Here is a 12270-nt window from a genome sequence, read left to right as displayed (position 1 = left end):
GAGAACGGAGCCTTCAAGATCCGCTCTCCACCCGCTCCAAAATCGGGGTACTAGCGCAACGAGGGGAATAGGACTTTCCACAAAAATGGTCCAGGAAATCCCAAGCGTGAACCCTGAGAGCAAGCCCCTACAGTTAGCCATAGTGGGGAGCAGGACCCGGCAAGTTCCATACTACCGGGACCAACAGAGAATTAAACTTAGTGTCAGGAGTAAGGTCACGGATCACCAGGCAGCACCATTGGGGACGGAACCCAAACTAGCTCCCCTAAGCGACAGCGGTATCCAGAACTTTGGTTTATCCAGTTGTCGGAGTTAGCTTAATGGACTGAGTGAGTACGAAAGTGACCCCCTTTGCTCCCCATGGCACTCCCCAAACACCATCACCGAGTCCTGGGGCATTCCCCCTACCCGTGGAGGGTTCTAACACCTGGCTGCCTCACTCCATCGCCCCCGGGTACTCCCAGCTGCAGCGGTGGTACTCCAAATTACGACATACCACGGGTGGCATCACGAACTCTAACACAATTGCCTGTAAATACCCCCTTCATTTGAGTGGCCGCACGACCCCCGGGTCTGGAGATCCCTCGAGCCACCACAGATCCGGATCTGAGCAGCCCGGCTGCTGGCACGGGTGTGGCACATTTCCACAAATAAACCTGAACATAAAACTATACATGAGAATTATTATTTAGATATATTATCCTGCAGAACATTGCCAGATACATCTTGCCAAGAAATGAAACACTTTAAACAACCACTTTTCTGCGTTTCCAACCTTTATATTTAACTAATTAAACCTAAAGCATTGTTAGGTATTTCTAATTTCAATATTTGCATCTGTTTCCTTTACCCTAGAGAAGATCTTGTCTGGGAATGAACCACAGAAATATATACACTGCAGTTTTTGGAAATCACTGCCATTTTCCTGGCTGGTGCTCCCATGAGCATTACAATAAAGGGGGCAAACTATAAAAAATGATGACTCCACAGTTTTACTCTGTAATTAATATTTTGCAAAAAGCTGAATGTGACAAAGCTATGAGCACTTTTGCTTAAAAGTCTAAAATAATCAGCTTATGGTACAAGTGCTTTATTTATTCCTATTTATTAAAGAAATGCAGATACTGTATTTACTGTACTTAGCACTACTACAATGATTACGCTAAACATATTAGCAACCGCTTTGGGGCGACCATACTTACCTCTCGTATTTCAATATGCAGCATGGTGTATGTGCATTATGGCAGCTGCAAAGAATGGGGTTGAATTGACTAATAGGCCACATTCACACAGACATATACTGTATTATTGTTTATACAAGTAGTAGAACCTACACAAAAAGTATAGCAGGATTTGGATCTCCTCTGGGCTTTCGATCCACTTCTGCTTTTGAGATGCTAAATACTGACTAAAATACGCCAAGTGGTCAACTCTGGTGTAGTTACGGGTCAGCCTAGAGCAGTAGTGTACAACCTCTTTTGGGGCAACAGTCGCATGGATCTAATCCCAAAGGCCTCAAACAAATTAAAAGGGTATTACCAGCTTGGATATTTATGGCATATTGAAAGTATATGCCATAAACCTTCCATAGTTGGGAGTCTGAAAGTGCAACCATCATCTATGGGAAGAAGAAGAGTTCCCATCTCCTCCATTTCGAGTCCAGGAAGGAACACACCTCTCTGAATTGCTGTTTCTGGGAGGTAAAGAAATAGCTGAAAATTTCATTACTTCTACAAACCACATGCTTGATCACCTCTCCACCTCATCTACTCCTCCATCATCTTTTCTTCATCTAATTCAACTACCCTAACAGATCTAGCTAAGGCTGCTTTCACACATCCGGTTTTTGCTAAGCGGCACAATACGGCGCTTTGCAGAAAAAACGCAACAGGTTTTTTTTTTCCGCCGGCTGCGTTTTTTCCGCAAAGACTTGCATTAGCGCTGTATTGTGCCGCATGGCCTTGCGTTGCGTCCGGTTTTTGTCCATGCGGCGGCCGGATGGAACGTTGCCTGGCGCGTTTTTTTTGCAGCGAAAAAAAACGCATCGGATCCGGCGCGATTTACAATGCAAGTCTTTGGACGCCGGATGCAGCGTCCTGCGGCAAAAAATGCATCCGGGTGCCAAATGCGGTTTTTTGAACTGCCCATGCTCAGTATCAAGCCGCATCGGTCAAAAAACGGACGGGCCGCATGGAAAAACTTATGCAACGGATCCGTTTTTTTTTCGCCACATCCGTTGCATAGGTTTTTGAGCCGGATTGTGCCTGATGCAAAAAAAACTGATGTGTGAAAGCAGCCTAAGGGGTACTTTGCACGCTGCGACATCGCAAGCCGATGCTGCAATGTCGAGCGCGATAGTCCCCGCCCCCGTCACAGTAGCGATATCTTGTGATTGCTGGCGTAGCTAAGATTATCGCTACGCCAGCTTCACATGCACTCACCTGTCCTGCGACGTCACGCTGGCCGGCGATCCGCCTCCTTCCTAAGGGGGCGGGTCATGTGGCGTCATAGCGACGTCACACGTCAGGCGACCAATAAGAGCGTAGGGGCGGAGATGAGCGGGACATAAACATCCGTCCTTCCTCATTGCAGCCAGGTAGGAGATGTTCCTCGCTCCTGCGGCTTCACACACAGCGATGTGTGCGGCCGCAGGAGCGAGGAACAACATCGTACCTGTCGCTGCACCGGCATTATGGAAATGTCGGACCCTACACCGATGATACGACAACGACGCTTTTGCGCTCGTTAATCGTATCAAAAAGGATTTGCACACTATGATATCGACTGCGACGCCGGATGTGCGTCACTTTCGATTTGACCCCACCGACATCGCACCTCCGATGTCGTAGTGTGCAAAGTACCCCTTACACTATAAACGACATCACACTTTCCCTGTACCACTAGTTTGCTTCCTTGATGCAACCCTCCACTCCGCCCTGTCCTTCAAAGCACACATCCTCGCCTTAATCACCTCCAATTTAAAAATATTTCCAGGATTCGTCAACTTCTAATCTACTAAAATCTTATTGCATCATTTCTAACCTCAACCCCTGCAATATCTTAAGTCTTTAAAGGGAACGTTGTCAGCAGATTTGGGGCTTATAAGCTGCGGCCACCATAAACGGGCTCTTATATACAGCATTCTAACATGATGTATATAAGAGCCCAGGCCGCTGTGTAGAACAGAAAAATGATTTTATAATACTTACCTAAACGGTCGCTGCGGGGGAATTGGGCCATATGGGCGTCTCCATTCTCTGGTGCCGGAGCCTCCTCCTTCAGCCATCTTCGTCCTCTTTCTGATGCCTGTGTGCATGGCGCGTCCTATGTCATACACACTCGCCGATCCCGCGCAGGCGCACTACAATACTTTGATCTGCCCTGCTCAGGGCAGATCAAAGTGCGACTACGCAGGGCCTCAATGCCGGCGAGCGTGGATGACGTAGGACGCTTCATGCACCCCGGCTTCAGAAGGACGACAAAGATGACCGAAAGAGGAGGCACCGGCACCGGAGAACGAAGACTCCCATCCGACCAGTCTGCACCGCAGTGGCCGTTTAGGTGAGTATTATAAAGTGATTTTTTACGTTCTACACAGCGGCCTGGGCTCTTATACACAGCATGTTAGAATGCTGTATATAAGAGCCCAGTGGTGGTGGGCACAGCTTATAGGCCCCAAATCTGGTGACAGGCTCCCTTTAATCATTAATCTTAAGTCCTTAATCATTGCTTATTTAATTTTACTGGAGACGGCTACTGTGTCTTTTCTTACTTTCCAATAAAAAGTTATTTTAGAAGAGGTCCTGACTGCTGGATACATTTTCGTTTCTACAGGTTCTCCTAATGCACTGGTTATTACATCCTCACTCACAAATTACACATAGCAAAGCCTCAGGTATCTGTAAGTAACGTACTTATTTAATGAGTGATTTTCACAGATAGAACACATGCCCACTGTAGATGTTGAGGCTGTTCGCGTCTGTGTTTTGTTGTAGACCAAGTGATCAGTAAATAATCATAACACGTCTAGCTTTTGATCCAAGTCACAGATTACCCATGCAAGTGTGAGACTATTGTAGAAATGAATTTGAGCAAAAAAATGCATGCACGTAGGTAGAAGAAAAAAAAAAAATTGTCCACTAATCCATATCCCTTATAGAGCGCTAAATACAGTCACATAGGAGACTTGGCCACCATAGAAAGCATATGTACTACTCCATTTCTTTAGTGTCCACAAAAGGCTGAGTAAGGCTGCTTTCACACATCCGGTTGTTGCAGTGCGGCTCAATCCGGCTCAAAAACCTATGCAACGCATGCGCCAAAAAAAAACGGATCCGTTGTATACGTTTTTCCATGCGGCCCGTCCGGTTTTTGACGGATGCGGCTTGATACTGAGCATGCACAGTGCAAAAAAACGAATCCGGCCGCCGGATAAGTTTTTGCCGCAGGACGCCGCATCCGGCGTCCATAGGCTTGCATTGTAAATCGTGCCGGATCGCGCGATGCGGTTTTTTCGCAACAAAACGTACCAGGCAACGTTCCATCCGGCCACCGCATGGGCTAAATATGCCGTATCCGGCAAAAAAACGGACACAACGCAAGGCCATGCGGCACAATACGGCGCTAATGCAAGTCTATGCAGAAAAAAACGCAACCGGCAGTAAAAAAAAAAAAACAAAAAAAACAAAACGGTTGCGTTTTTTCTGCAAAGCGACGTATTGTGCCGCTCAGCAAAAACCGGATGTGTGAAAGCAGCCTGAATTAGTGTGCTCAGTAACTCCTTGGCATGGCCCAGAGATCACTGAGGATGTAAAAAGTTATTAAACAGCCTTTTCTAGCCACTAAAGGTGAGAATTAATACACTAAAGGTATGCTTAATGAGGGCCTACGTCCCCTATTTCACTGGCCACTTCGTTTTATTTGTATTTGGGGGTGTGGGAGGCTCAGTTATTCATAGAACATCCCATGGTCATATTCTCTATTTTTTGAGCACTGTAAGATTTATCCTTATAGATTGAGAGATTGTATTAGGTTATTCTCCACAGGCATCAATATGCGCATTGCAGCCACTCATATCATTTATCATTTCTGCTCTGTTTAGTTAGCGCTGGAGGAAAAAGCCACACCTATTTATTTAATGTCCTATTTGGCAGCTGTAGACTATTTTCCAGAAGCTGAGTGCGATATAGTAAGTCCACTGCAGCTAATGCGAGCTTCTCTGCTGCCATAACACAGACAAATGGAAATGATGAACTGATATACAATGAGAAGTATAAGGCTATGCTCCCACAATCAATGTCTGTTGAATTTCTGCTCCATCGCTGTACCTTACTTGAATTTTTTTCATTGTGTTTTTGTGTGCGTTTTTGGAATCTGCTTTGTGGCTTATCCCTTAAATAGAGAAAAAAAAACCTACTGACCTCTGGATAAAGCATTTCATTGCGAAACATGCGTCGGGGTGGTGTGTTCCTGGCTTCACTTTCATTGGGTAAGGTTGCTGCACACTGGGTTAAATTAATTGCTTGGTAATATCTGCTTTTAGGTCTTATGTATTGGCATACTGTGCGGTCTATGTGTTAGGTGACTTCACTTTACTTAGAGATGAGTGGCTCTTTTTACCATTGCCATATATCTCAAATTACGATATGTTTCTATAAACCTATAGACACTGTATTTTGCCATTTTCTATCTAACTTAGATATATACTATAATTACTATCTTTTGGCATTTATTTTTATGCATCATTATATATGCTAATTGATTACAGACATATCTATATATATAATTGCCTTATTCTGTCTGTCTGTGTGTCATGCTCCAAAATTGTGTCACGGTGACATTGTGTCACCGTGACATGTCCTTACGGTGACACAAAGCTGATTGGCCGCTGGGTTCGCCATGGCCCCGCCCCCCACACGGATTGGCCTCTCGCCCCGGCTGCGCCCCCACACGGATTGGCCAGCCGCTCGCCCAGGCTCTGCCCCCCCCCCACAGATTGGCCTCTCGCCCCGGCACCCTGCAGGCATTGGCAACTCGCCCACGCCACGCCCCGCCCCCCTCACGCAATAGACGTTAGCTCTCGCCCCCCCCCCCGCATTGCCCGAACTGACACGGTCACGGAGCCACGAATCCCAGGTGAGTACTGTACTCCCCCCCCCTTTCCCCCCTCACCAACGGGAGCCCACATCAGCGTACGCCGCCGCCGTATGCTGGTGTGGGCTCCCGTGCGAGCGGGGGACGTGTTGCGCTGGTAACCATGCTTGCATAGTTACCAGTAAATCAAGGTCCTGCAGCGGCGGGACTTCCACACGCACAAACATAACAGCACACACACACGCATCATCAGATCATCACTCACATCAGATCGCACTCACTCTCACAAACACCTCACACACACACCACACACACATCGCATCCACACACTCACAGCATCCGGCGATATCGCTTGCTTCTCGGCCTCGATACTGTGCTGTGAGCTTCCAGGACCTGCCGGAGGATCACATGGCCAGAAGCATGTGGTATCTCCGGATGTTGTGACTGTGAGCGCGTATGTGCGATATCGTCAGTGTCTGTGTGTGTGAGTGTATGCGATCGGGTGTGTGTGAGTGTATGCGATCGGGTGTGTGTGACTGTCGGGATCGGGTGTGTGAGTGTCGGCAGAGGAGCACGGCGTGCTGGAGGAGGCACGGAGCAGAGAGGCTGATCTTGGGGAAGGCTGAGAGGGGAACTCTGATGCTGGGGGAGACTGGGAGGGGAAGGCTGGGAGAGGGAGGCTGGGAGGAAGGAGGCTGGGAAGAGAGAGGCTGATCCTGGGGAAGGCTGGGAAGCGGAGGCTGATGCTGAGGGAGGCTGGAAGGAGAGAGGCTGATGCTGGGGGAGGCTGGAAGGAGAGAGGCTGAGGCTGGGAGGAGAGAGGCTGATGCTGGGGAAGGCTGATGCTCAGAGAGGCTGGCAGGGGGAGGCTGATGCTGGGGGAGGCTGGGACGAGGGAGGCTGGGAGGAGAGAGGCTGATGCTGGGGGAGGCTGATGCTGGGGGAGGCTGGAAGGAGAGAGGCTGATGCTGGTGGAGGCTGATGCTTGGGGAGGCTGATGCTGGGGGAGACTGGGAGGGGAAGGCTGATGCTGAGGGAGGCTGGGAGGGGGAGGCTGGGAGGAAGAAGGAGGCTGGGAGGAGAGAGGCTGATCCTGGGGAAGGCTGGGAAGGGGAGGCTGATGCTGAGGGAGGCTGGAAGGAGAGAGGCTGATGCTGGTGGAGGCTGATGCTTGGGGAGGCTGATGCTTGGGGGAGACTGGGAGGGGAAGGCTGATGCTGAGGGAGGCTGGGAGGGGGAGGCTGGGAGGAAGGAAGCTGGGAGGAGAGAGGCTGATCCTGGGGAAGGCTGGGAAGGGGAGGCTGATGCTGAGGGAGGCTGGAAGGAGAGAGGCTGATGCTGGTGGAGGCTGATGCTTGGGGAAGCTGATGCTGGGGGAGACTGGGAGGGGAAGGCTGATGCTGAGGGAGGCTGGGAGGGGGAGGCTGGGAGGAAGGAGGCTGGGAGGAGAGAGGCTGATCCTGGGAAAGGCTGGGAAGGGGAGGCTGATGCTGAGGGAGGCTGGAAGGAGAGAGGCTGATGCTGGTGGAGGCTGATGCTTGGGGAGGCTGATGCTGAGGGAGGCTGGGAGGGGGAGGCTGGGAGGAAGGAGGCTGGGAGGAGAGAGGCTGATCCTGGGGAAGGCTGGGAAGGGGAGGCTGATGCTGAGGGAGGCTGGAAGGACAGAGGCTGATGCTGGGGGAGGCTGGAACGAGAGAGACTGAGGCTGGGAGCAGAGAGGCTGATGCTGGGGAAGGCTGATGCTCAGGGAGGCTGGCAGGGAGAGGCTGATGCTGGGGGAGGCTGGGAGGACGGAGGCTGGGAGGAGAGAGGCTGATGCTTGGGGAGGCTGGGAGAGGGAGGCTGATGCTGAGGGAGGGTGGGAGGAGAGAGGCTGGGAGGAGGGAGGCTGGGACAGGTAGGCTGAGAGAAGAGAGGCTGATGCTGGGAGAGGCTGATGCTAGGGGAGGCTGGGAGGGGGAGGCTGATGCTGGGGGAGGGTGGGAGGAGAGAGGCTGGGAGGAGAGAGGCTGATGCTGGGGAAGGCTGGGAGGAGAGAGGCTGATGCTGAGGACAGAGAGGAGAGGCTGATGCTGGGAGGAGAGAGGCTGATGCTAGGATGAGAGAGGCTGATGCTGGGAGGAGAGAGGCTGATGCTGGGAGGAGAGAGGCTGATGCTGGGAGGAGAGAAGCTGATGCTGGGGGCAGACAGGCTGAGGCTGGTGCAGCATGGGGGATGGAGCACAATGGGGGGGTGCGCAGCATCGGGGATGGAGCACGATGGGCGGAGGCTGATGCTGGGGGAGGCTGGAAGGAGAGAGGCTGATGCTGGTGGAGGCTGATGCTTGGGGAGGCTGGGAGAGGGAGGCTGATGCTGAGGGAGGCTGGGAGGAGGGAGGCTGGGAGAGGTAGGCTGAGAGAAGAGAGGCTGATGCACACACACACACACACACGCGCGCGCACTGCACAACACACCACACACACACACACACACTGGGAACCACAAACAACTGCCCTACACAGACACCCACACGCACAGACAACGCTGCACACACACAACACCCAACACACAAACACCGCGGCACACACAAATATACGCACATACCGCACAACACACACATTGCACAAAACATACCTCCCCCCAAAACACACCACACACACACACACAAACCGCGCAACACACACACAACACTACAGACACACAGCGCTCCACAAACAACGCAACACACGCAACACACATACAACACCGCTCTCACCCCCCGTCACACCCAGACAACACCCAGAACATGTACAGCGCCTACACAAACACTTGGTAACTACACACAACAACATCTCTCTCTATATATATATATATAACAAAAATCATACATCAACTACACAATACGTAAATTCTAGAATACCCGATGCGTAGAATCGGGCCACCTTCTAGTATATTATAATCATGCAGCACATACCTGTGTTTCACTATTAAACACTTATGTAATTAATCATTTTCCAGGAGTACCCATCTTTATCTTTTGTATTGTCCGGTTTTTAGCTTTAAATACTTATGTATAGGTTTTTAACTTGTTTCGTTATTAAGATATTTTTGCCATACATGCAAAGCTTGTTTTCTAGGTATTAATTACTAATATGCTCTTTGGCTCTAATATACAGATTGTGGAGATAGATGTAGTTATATCCTTTAAATAAAGCGGGTTTGTGTTTGAAATTGACATCATTAGGTGCAGATTACATTTGTTCTTTAATGCGTTTCCACTATGTAAACATACCAAAAATGCATGTGTGCTTTAACCTGCGGAATATCCACATCTAATTCAAGTCCATGGGGAAATACCACACAGAAACCTCAGCGTACCCGCAAGAGAAACTGAACTGCTAAGGCTTGGAAAACCATACTGCAGGTCAGTTTACACAGCGTAAAAAAGAGGCACAATGGACATGAGATTTCTATGAATCCCATCCACTTTACTTCTACTGTAAAAACCTGCTTATTTTAATGCAGCAAAAATATGCAGCAACGAAAACACAAATATAACTGATCGTGGGCACGTACCCTAAAAATCTATCTACTGTCTTAAGCCGCAAGCATGTGGCATAGGTGTCAATGACACATTTATAATTCTATATCTAGTGGATAGCAGCAGTATTCTATACTTGACTGCCATTCACTGTAAACTACAAATCCATTTAGGAGACATTGCTAGCCCCAAGAGGGCAGAAACGCCTGGCCCCAATCAATTTAATAGGAGACAAAAAGTCTAAGGGGTACTTTGCACGCTGCGACATCGCTAGCCGATGATAGCGATGCCGAGCACGATAGTACCTGCCCTCGTCCTACATGCGATATCTTGTGATAGCTGCCGTAGCGAACATTATCGCTACGGCAACTTCACACGCACTTACCTGCCCTGAGACGTCGCTCTGGCCGGCGACCCGCCTCCTTCCTAAGGAGGCGGGTCACAGCGACGTCACACGGCAGGCAGCCAATAGAAGCGGAGGGGCGGAGATGAGCGGGACGTAAACATCCCGCCCACCTCCTTCCTTCCGCATAGCCAGTGGACAGCGATATGTGCTGCCGCAGGAACGAGGAACAACATCGTATCTCCTATTGGTGCGACATTATGGAAATGACCGACGCTACACAGATCACCGATTTTCGACGCTTTTGCGATCGTTTATCAGCGCATCTAGGCTTTACATGTTGCGCCGTCGTTACCGGCGCCGGATGTGCGTCACTTTCGATTTGACCCCGACGATATCGCAGTAGCGATGTTGCAACGTGCAACGTGCCCCTAAGTGTATACTTGTCCATTAGGAAAGATAGAGAATTTCTTCTCATCGCTGTTTTCGGGTACGCTAGGTGTGAGCACCGAGCTGTGTGTGATCAGCTCGCACTGAGGGTAACAACAGTATGATCAGATGTAGAGTGCACCCAAAAATAAAAAAGTTGGAAAACCTCGCTTACCTGCCCATGGAAGTGATCTGCTTATGGCTGACTGCATGTGGGCGGAGAGCCGAACTGCCCAGCTTCAGGTCAATTTCGGGTCCCAAACCGAAATTTAACTTTAGTGTGGCTGAACCGGCCGAACCAAATTTACACGGATTCGCTCATCTCTACTTGTCACCCTTGTACATATAATAAAAAAAAATATTTTCAATGCTCGTGGCTCAGTTGCCTTCAGCATTGTGATGTCCATAAATCACTTGGTGTCAGCACATAACTTCTTGTCTATGCAGTATGAAAAATAAAATTCCATAAATTACTGAAGCTATCCTAAATCTGCAGAAAAGAGTAGTATGAGCACAAACCTTGCTTTTGATTCTTGCAGATAGTAACATGATTTCTTTGGGAATCTATAGTTCTTTCCATACCCAAAGCAAGGCATGGACAAATAATGGAAGAGCCAAGCAGTAATTAGGATCATCATGACTAAGATGCCTAAGTGATTTTAGCCAAAGATGTTTGCTGAAAGTCCGATAGATTGGGGTGACATTGCTTGGCCTGAGAGCCCACCATCAGTGGAAAGGTAGTTGTGAGTGCACGCCTCAATTTGTATAGGATTCCAAAATTTGCACATTTGTTTAATAATCTTCAGAACTCCCATACAAATTAATGTAGAGCGCGTAGCCCACACGTTTCCAGGCAGTGGGCGTTCTCAATTTGTTTTTTTAGATAAAATGGTGTCCTGTGGATACGCTGTAAATTACCGAGATGGGACAACTCTTAAGGGTACTTTACACGCTGCAATATCGGTACGGATATCGCTAGCAAGCGTACCTGCCTCCGTCGGTTGTGCGACACGGGCAAAATCGCTGCCCGTGGAGCACAACATTGGTTACACCCGTCACACATACTTACCTGCCTAGAGACGTCGCTGTGACTGGTGAACCACCTCCTTTCTAAGGGGGCGGTTCGTTCGGCCTCATAGCGACGTCACTAAGTGGCCGCCCAATAGCAGAGGAGGGGCGGAGATGAGCGGGCCAAACATCCCGCCCACCTCCTTCCTTCCTCATTGCCGGCGGGACGCAGGTGCGGTGAGTTTCCTCGTTCCTGCGGTGTCACACATAGCGATGTGTGCTACCGCAGGAACAACAAACAACCTCGCTACTCACCTGTCAATGATTTTTGGTGTTGGAGCAAGCTCTCCAATACCAACGATTTTTATAACTTTGGCGATCGTTTTAGGTCGCTCAGAGGTGTTACATGCTGCGATGTCGCTAACGACGCCGGATGTGCGTCACAAACACCGTGACCCCGACGATATATCGTTAGCGATGTCGCAGCAGGTATCAGTGAAATAACCCAATTCATTATTGTAGATCTGGGGTCCCCAACCTGTTGCTCAGGAAGCACATGTGGTTCACAGTCCCATGATATTTGGCTTGCGACTATCTACCATCTTGGTGCACTAGCACCAGGTCTAACAAACATCTATGAAGAGAAAGTTTGCAGATGGTGACTTTTGACAGTAGCCTCATATAAAAGAGCAGATCTAGTTGCTCATAGACTGGTAAAAAATATAATTATTATAGATAGGATCATACTGCCAGTAAGGCCTAATACACACGGCATGAAAATCGGTGCGAGTGGAATGCGATAAAACATCGCATTCTACTCGGATCAATATTAGCCCATGTGTCAGCGCACATGAGCAATTATTTTCTCAGCCCTAATCGGACCGAGAAAACAATCGC

General features: G+C 49.3%; 1 protein-coding gene across 1 annotated transcript in view; it reads right to left on the bottom strand.

Annotated features, from left to right (window-relative positions):
• Positions 1-12270, bottom strand: part of VPS13A (vacuolar protein sorting 13 homolog A) — a 368017-nt gene that overhangs the window by 318867 nt on the left and 36880 nt on the right. The gene's annotated exons all lie outside the window — the stretch shown is intronic.

This window comes from Anomaloglossus baeobatrachus, chromosome 1, assembly GCF_048569485.1.
Source record: "Anomaloglossus baeobatrachus isolate aAnoBae1 chromosome 1, aAnoBae1.hap1, whole genome shotgun sequence".
In the NCBI taxonomy this organism is placed as follows: domain Eukaryota; kingdom Metazoa; phylum Chordata; class Amphibia; order Anura; family Aromobatidae; genus Anomaloglossus; species Anomaloglossus baeobatrachus.
This window is presented reverse-complemented; position numbering and strand designations above follow the sequence as displayed.